Source organism: Equus asinus, chromosome 10, assembly GCF_041296235.1.
Source record: "Equus asinus isolate D_3611 breed Donkey chromosome 10, EquAss-T2T_v2, whole genome shotgun sequence".
Classification (NCBI taxonomy): domain Eukaryota; kingdom Metazoa; phylum Chordata; class Mammalia; order Perissodactyla; family Equidae; genus Equus; species Equus asinus.
The window spans coordinates 51,678,255-51,687,490 of NC_091799.1; positions in this window are offsets into that span (position 1 = coordinate 51,678,255).

Sequence of the window (9,236 nt, forward strand, 5' to 3'; positions counted from 1 at the left end):
AACCAAAATTTGTACATGAAAGTCCACAGTGACACTATTCACAATTGCCAAAAGTTTGATTTTGGGGAAATAATCCAAATATTCATTAATAGATGAATGGTAAGCAAAATGTGGTTCATCCACACGAAGGAATATTGTTTGGTCATAAAAAGGAATGAAGCACCGACACATCCTACAACTGGGATGAACATTGAAGGCATGATGTTAAGTGAAAGGAGCCAGACACAAAAGGTCACATATTGTACAATTCCATTTATGTGAAATGTCCAGAATAGGCAAATCCATGGAGAGAGCAAGCAGATTGGTGTTCGTCAGGGGTTTGGGGGTAGGGGAATGCGGACTGACTGCTAATAGGGATGAGGCCTGGGTTTTGGTGATGAACATGTCTTGGAGCTCGATAGAAGAGGTGGTTGCACAACATTGTGAATGTCCTAAATGCACGGAATTATGTGCTTTACAGGGGCTAAAATGGTGAATTTCATGTTATGCGAATTTTACCTCAACCAACACCCTGCTATTTTATCATATATCTATTTGTTAATCTGGTTTTTGAACTTAATAATATATTGTGAACCTCTTTCCATGACTTTACCTTATCTTTCCAACACATACAATCCTCATCTTGGGGACTTGAAGATCTTTAATTGTGAAGTGTTCAAGCCGCTCTTTATTTTTTTTAATGGAATTATGTTAGAAAATAACTTAAAAGTTTGTCTCGCTTTGCAAGAATTAAGATTATCATAGTTCATACCCTTGTGAAATTTCAGTTGTACGTTATTGTTAGTCATGTTGTGGGTACACCACTTCACCCTTTGTGCCCTCCCACCACCCCCCCTTTCCCCTGGTAACCACCGATCAGTTCTCCTTGTCTATATGTTAACTTCCACCTATGAGTGGAGTCATACAGAGTTCGTCTTTCTCTGTCTGGCTTATTTCACTTAACATAATACCTTCAAGGTCCATCCATGTTGTTGTAAAAGGGACGATTTTGTCTTTTTTTATGGCTGAGTAGTATTCCATTGTGTGTATATATATATATATATACACACCATATCTTCTTTATCCAATCATCAGTTGCTGGGCACTTAGTTTGGTTCCACGTCTTGGCTATTGTAAATAATGCTGTGATGAACATAGGGGTGCATGGAACCTTTGGAATTGCTGATTTCAACTTACTTTGTTTATTTGAGTCTTCTCTCTTTTTCCCTTAGTGAGTCTGGCTGAGGGTTGTTCAATTTTGTTTATCTTCTCAAAGAACCAGCTCTTAGTTTCGTTCATCCTTTCTACTGTTTTGTTGGTCTCTAGTTCATTTATTTCTGCTCTGATTTTATTATTTCTCTCCTTCTACTGACTTTGAGCATTGTTTTTTCTTCTTTTTCTAGTCCTTTTAGGCAAAGCTAGGATTACTTATTTGAGATTTCTCTTGTTTGGTGAGGTGGGCCTGTATTGCTATGAATTTACCTCTTATGACCACTTTTGCTACATCCCATGAGAGTTGGTATGTTGTTTGCATTTTCATTTGTCTCCAGCTATTTTTTATTTCTCCTTTGATTTCTTCACTTATCAATGGTTGTTTAGTAGCATGCTGTTCAGTCTCCACATATTTGTGACTTTCCCAGCTTTTTTCTTGTAGTTTATTTCTAGTTTCATAGCATTGTTGCCAGAAATGATGCTTGATATGAGTTGTATCTTCTTAAATTTATTGAGACTTGCTTTGTTTCCCAACATATGGTCTATCTGTGAGAATGTTCCATGTGCACTTGAGAAGAATGTATATTCTGCTGGTTTTGGATAGAATGTTATATACGTATATAACAAATATATGTGTTAAGGTCCCCTACTACTATTGGGTTACTGTCAATTTCTCCCTTTATGTCTGTTAATAGCTGCTTTATATACTTTGGTGCTCCTGTGTTAGGTGCATATACATTAATAAGTGCTATGTCTCTTTGGTTCGATGTCCCTTTTATCATTATATACTGCCCATCTTTGTTTCTCATTATCTTTTTTTTTCTGATTTTTCTCCCCAAATCCCCACAGTCCACAGTTGCATATTTTAGTTGTGGGTCCTTCTAGTTGTGGCATGTGGGACACCACTTCAACGTGGCCTGGTGAGTGGTGCCATGTCCACACCCAGGACCCAAACCTGCAAAACCCTGGGCCACCAAAGCAGAGCATGCAAACTTAATCACTCAGCCATGGGGCCAGACCCCCCATTATCTTTTTACCTGGAAGTCTGCTTTGTCTGATATAGGTATAGCTACATCTGCTTTCTTTTTCTTGCCATTGTCTCAGAGTATCATCTTCCATCCCTTCACTCTGAGTGTATGTTTGTCTTTAGAGCTGAGATGTCTTTCCTGGAGGCAACATATTGTTGGGTCTCGTTTTTTAATCCATCCAGCCACTCTGTGTCTTTTGATTAGAGAATTCAATCCATTTACATTTAGAGTGTTTATTGATATATGAGGGCTTAATACTGCCTTTTTATCTTTTATTTTGCAGTCGTTCTATATTTCCATTGTTGCTTTTCCCAAGTATTTCTGACTGCCATTTCAGTTTGGTGGTTTCCTGTGATGGTTTTCTCAGTTTTCTCTTTATTAATGATTTGTGACTCTACTCTGATTTTTTGTATTGTGGCTACCATGAGGTTTGTCTAAAAGATCTCATAAGGGCTGGCCCAGTGGTGTAGCAGTTAAGTGCACACATTCTGCTTTGGTGGCCCGGAGTTCACCGGTTCAGATCCCAGGTGCAGACATGGCACCACTTGGCAAGCCATGCTATGGTAGGCTTCCCACATATAAACTAGAGGAAGATGCGCGTGGATGTTAGCTCAGGGCCAGTCTTCCTCAGCAAAAAGAGGGGGATTGGCAGAAGATGTTAGCTCAGGACTAATCTTCCTCAAGAAAAAATTTTTAAAGATCTTGTAGATGAGATAGTCCATTTTCTGATAGTCTCTTATCTCCATCAGTCTGGCAGGTTCCATTCATTTCCTCTTCTCCTTCTATGTTTTTGTTGTGACAAATTATTCTTTTTTGTGTTGGGAGTTTTTTACTAAATTGGAGTGTTTATAATCATTTTTTTATGTTTTTCTTCCCTTTATCTTTTATGTTATAATTAAATGTTTGCTAACCTATTCTGATAGAGAGCTGCAATTTTCTGACTTTGTCTGTCTCCTTATCTCCTTCCTCAAAGCTTTGTAAACCTTTGCCTTTTTGTTTCAGGTAGGAGGGTTCCCTTCACCATTTCTTGTAGGGGAGGTCTAGTGGTGATGAACTCCCTTAGCTTTTGTTTATCTGGGAAAGACTTTATTTCTCCATTGTATCTGAAGGATAGTTTTGCTGGATAGAGTATTCTTGGCTGACAGTTTCTGTCTTTCAGTACTTTGAATATATCATTCCATTCTCTCCTACTTCTTAAGGTTTCTGCTGAGAAATCCACTGAAAGCCTGATGGGGGTTCCTTTGTAGGTTATTTTCTTCTCTCTTGCTGCCCTTAATATTTTTTCTTTGTCATTCATTTTTGATAGTTTTAATATTATATGCCTTGGAGAAGGTGCTTTTGCATTGATGTAATTAGGAATTCTATTGCCTTCATGTACTTGTAAGTTGAGTTTCTTTCACAGGTTTGGGAAGTTCTCAGTATTATTTCTTTGAACAAGCTCTCTGCTCCTTTCTCACTTTCTTCTCCCTCTGGGATACCTATAATCCTTATGTTGCTTTTCCTAATTGAGTTAGATATTTCTCAAAGAATTTCTTCATTTCTTTGGAAACCTTGGTTTTCTCTCCTCCTCCACCTGAACCATTTCCAGGTTTCTATCTTCAAGGTCACTAACTCTCTCTTCCATAAGGTCTGCTGTATTTTTTATGTTTTCTATATTATTTTTTATCTCACTATTTGTATTCCTCATATCCAAAATTTCTGTTTGGCTTTTTTTAGAACTTCAATCTCTTTGGTAAAGTACTCCTGTTTGTTAATTTTATTCCTGTGCTTATTGAATTGTCTTTCTGAGCTTTCTTGTAACTCATTGAGGTTCTTTAGGACAAGCTGTTTTGAATTCTCTGTCAGTCAGATTGTAACCTTTTGTGACTTCAGGTTTGGTTTCTGGAGAGTTGTCATTTTCCTTCTGAAGTTACTGAAGTTCTTCATGGTGCTTGATGAATTGATCCTCTGCTGGCATGTTTCTGGTAGTAACCATATTTCTTTATTTGGTACAGCTTTGGTTACTCGGTTCTGATCACCTGGGTCTCAGGTTCCTCCGCTGGCTCTCCACAGGCTCGGATGCTGCAGTCCCAGGCACCACCTGTGCTGCTGTTCCAGGGATGTCTTGGGGTGCTGGTTGCACCCTTGCCAGGGGTGCTGGGTTCACAGAAGCCATTGTCACTGGGGCCAGGGGACCTGGGGACTTGTTTACAGCCTCTGCTGATGGTGGAGCTGGAGTCGGGGTTGCCAGCACTGGGGGGCTGTGTCACTGGTTCTGCTGTGATTCATGTTGCTTCTGGTCACAGATACCCGCTGCCACAACTGGGGAGGAGGGCAGGTGCTGTTTTTTATTATCTTGCTCTGTCTGCTTGTGGTTATGCCAGCAAGCAGCTCTGCAGTTACAGAGTTGAGGTCATGGCCACTCAGCAGGATGTCTTCACTCAGGCCAGGCCACCACACTCGGCAGGTGGGCCACACTCACACAGGTGGGGCACCTTCACATGGGCTGAGCTGCCACCACTCAACAGAGAGCATTTTCAGGCCAGGCTGCCACAGCAGGGTGGGCACGTCTGTGAGCCAGGCTACCCCGCCTCCACTCACAGTCGCACTGGCCATTGTGTGAGGATCCACAACATGGATTGCTGCCACCAGGGAATGGGGACTGCTCCCCTAATTCCACAGCTGCCCAGGGTCCAGTCCATGCACCTTCAGAGGTGCAGCTGCATGGATCTCTCAGGCATCCTGCTGTGCTGTGTAGGGAGTCCTCTGTTGGTTAACAGATGCCCATTTAGTTGTAAGTTAGAGGGGAGAGACAAAGGGGACAACTCACTCCACTGCTGACATCACTCCAAGACTGTCCTTTCAATAAATGATACTGAAACAATTGAACGTCCACATGCAAAACAAAAAATTCAACTCATACCTCGCACCTTATTCAAAATTTAACTTAGTATGCATCATAAGACTAAATGATGTAAAATCTGAAACTTTTAGAGGAAAAAGTAGGAGAGAATCTTCGTGACCTTGGTTTAGACAAAGAGTTCTTATATATAACACCATAACCTTATCCATAGAAAGAAAAAGTTCATAAATTGTACTTTAAAACAACTTGAAATTTTTGCTCTGCGAAAGAAACTTAAGATAATATAAAGACCAGCCTCAGACTAGGAATAAAGACTTGCAAATCACACATCTGACAAGAGACTTGTATGCAAAATACATAAAGAACTCTCCAAACCCAAAGATAAGAAGGCAAACAACACAAGGAAAATAAATGGGCAAAAGATTTGAACAGGCAGTTCACCAAATAAGATATATGGATGGCAAATAAGCCATGAACAGATGTTCAACATCGTTTGTCATAGGGAAATGCAAACTAAAATGACAGTGAAACATCATTGCACACTCATAAGGATAAGATGGCTGGGGGAAAAATGACACCACCAAGTGACAACGAGTATATGGACCAACTAGAACTCTCATACGTCACTGACAGGAATAGAAAATGATACAGACACCTATGGGCAAAAGTATGGATGTTCCTTAAAAAATTAAAAACAGAACTGCCATATGATCCACTTTTGGGTATATATCCAAAGGAAGTGAAATCAGGATCTTGTAGAGATATCTTCATTCCCATGTACATGGTAGCATTATTCACAGTAGACAAGATATAGAAACAAGCCAAGTGTGCATCAATGGATAAAGAAGATGTGGGATATATATATATATATATATATATATATATATATATATATACTGGATATTATTCAGCCACGAGAAAGAAGAAAAACCCACCATTTGCAACAATTTGGATGGAGCTTGAGGGCATTATGCTAAGTGAGATAAGTCAGATAGAGCAAAACATATACGCTATCATCTCAATTATATGTGGGCTCTAAGAAAGACAAATCAGAGAAACAGTAGAGTGGTGATTACTAAGGGTTGAGGGGTGGGGGAAATGGGGAGATATTGGTCAAAGGGAGCAAACTTCCAGTTATACAATTAACAAGTTTGCAGATCTAATGGACAGAATGGTGATTATAGCTAATAATACTGTATCATATACTTGAATGTTGGTAAGAAAGTAGATCTTAAATGTTCTGACCATAAAAAAGAAATGATATTTATGTAACTGAATGGAGGTGGTAGCCAATACTATGGTGAAAATCATTTTGCAATTTATAAATGCATCAAATTAACACATTGTGCACCTTAAACTTACACAATGGTATGTGTCAGTTATATATCAATGAAGCTGGAAAAATTGACTACATTTCATTTTTTAAAATGACACAGACACTTTGGACACAGTTTGGCCATTTCTTCTAACGTTAAACATACACATACAATATGACCCAGCCATCCCATTCCATGAGCAATGAACACTTATACACAATATTCACAGTAGTTTTATTCATAATAGCCACAAACGGAAAACAATCCACATGTCCACCAACTCATGATAAAAAGAGTAGCCTGTCCATACAATGGAATATTACTTAGCAATAAAAAGAAACAAAGTATTGGCATATGCAACATGGGTGAATCGCAAATGCATTACATTAAGTGAAAGAAGCCAGAATATAGGGATGCAGAATTGACCAGTAGTTGCGGGGGACTGGGGATGAGAGGAGGCTTTTGACTCTCAAGGGTGACTGCAGGAGAGATGGTGATATGACTCTAGGCGTTTCTCTAAGCTCAGAACTGCACACCAAGTAGAGCAAATTTTACATTTGCAAATTTACATACCATGTTGAGATGAGGCCGGGTGTAACTAAGCACATATGTTATTTGCAGAAATATACTATGAAATGATATACAGAAAGAAAAGCGTTTACCAAAAGAAGAAGAAACTGGGCAAACAAAGGACATACGGACAACCAATATTTTTCACTGTGCATTTTATTTTTTTATGTGAGTGAATGTATTCCATGTCAAAACTATTATATTCAAGAATTTAGACACCATTGTCAGAGTCTCATCTAGGAATCCTGGAGTAGTTCCCAGGTGATCTGATGCACCTAGGGCTGACACACACCTTAAAGATCACTTGCTTTGCAGGTTAGGGCATACCTCTGATGCCAAGCTGATAAAATTCACCCCTATTCCACCACTCACTGGGTGACCTTGAGCAAGTGAGTTAATCTCTGATTCATAAGATGGCTGTGAGGATGAAATCAGCATTTAGGTGGGGGAGCTGAGTATCATCTCTTTTTCCCTTCTCAGTGGTCTACCTCTGTTGATAGGACCAAAAATGTCGCTGTCTGAAAAGTCACCAGGCCATATATGTTCTATGAAAGGTGTTTAAGCACACCCACCTCTTACATGAATATATGTATATCTATTGCTATAACAATGAAATTTCTCCACCAAAAGTTATTTGACTAAGAGTAACTCAGTTTATGATCAATATAATCAATAGCAATATCTCAAGCCATCAATGTGAATAACGAGAATTCTTGCAAAGCGAGACAAACTTTTAAGTTATTTTCTAACATAATTCCATTAAAAAAAATAAAGAGTGGCTTGAACATTTCACAATTAAAGATCTTCAAGTCCCCAAGATGAGGATTGTATGTGTTGGAAAGATAAGGTAAAGTCATGGAAAGAGGTTCACAATATATTATTAAGTTCAAAAACCAGATTAACAAATAGATATATGATAAAATAGCAGGGTGTTGGTTGAGGTAAAATTCGCATAACATGAAATTCACCATTTTAGCCCCTGTAAAGCACATAATTCCGTGCATTTAGGACATTCACAATGTTGTGCAACTACCTCTTCTATCGAGCTCCAAGACATGTTCATCACCAAAACCCAGGCCTCATCCCTATTAGCAGTCAGTCCGCATTCCCCTACCCCCAAACCCCTGACGAACACCAATCTGCTTGCTCTCTCCATGGATTTGCCTATTCTGGACATTTCACATAAATGGAATTGTACAATATGTGACCTTTTGTGTCTGGCTCCTTTCACTTAACATCATGCTTTCAATGTTCATCCCAGTTGTAGGATGTGTCGGTGCTTTATTCCTTTTTATGACCAAACAATATTCCTTCGTGTGGATGAACCACATTTTGCTTACCATTCATCTATTAATGAATATTTGGATTATTTCCCCAAAATCAAACTTTTGGCAATTGTGAATAGTGTCACTGTGGACTTTCATGTACAAATTTTGGTTTGAACACCTGTTTTCAATTCTTTGGGGAATATACCTGGGCGTGGGTCATATGGTAATTCTAGGTTAAATTTATAGAGGAACCAACAAACGGTTTTCCCTCATGGCTGCACCATTTTACATTCGCACCAGCAGTGTCTGAGGGTCCCAATCACTCCACATCCTCATCCACACTTGTTATTTTCCCTTTTTTATTTTCTTGCCATCCTAGTGGTTGTGAAGTGGTATCAATTGTGGCATTGATTGGCATTTCCCTAGTGGCTGTGATGTTGAGCAACTTTTCATGTGCTTGTTACCCAACCAGTCCAGGCCCTCGATCTGTGGGCTCCTGACAGGCTCTGAGACTTGTGCCCTGTACCCCCGGACCTGCTACAGCCTGACAGGAGTCAGTCCAGGGGCGGCCGCTGTCCCAGGTACTGTAGGAAACAGCCTCATTCCCATCCCCTCCACATTCCTCTCGCTATTGCAGACCAGCGTGAACCCCGCTTCCTGGAATGTCCAGACTAAAATGAAGCCCGGGTCATGCTTCTCTGAGTGAAAAAACCATTTTCACTTCCTAGCTTCAGGCCAGCTTCACATCGGACGCCCTTGTAATTTCTCAGACATAACTATGGATATTTTGAACTCACTGAATCTTCTAATGATACTTCTCTTCAACAGCCAGTCGCCACATTCCTCAAAACTTAAATGTAAGCTTCACGACTTTAAAACATTTTAAATTTTAGGATGTGATACAAAAAGAGGGTCAAAAGGGAGGAAAGTAACCCTCACTGAGTGCTGATGCCCACCAGATATTGACCCAGTCATGCTGCACATGCTTGCTTATTCAAGCTCCACAGCAGTGCGGTAACGT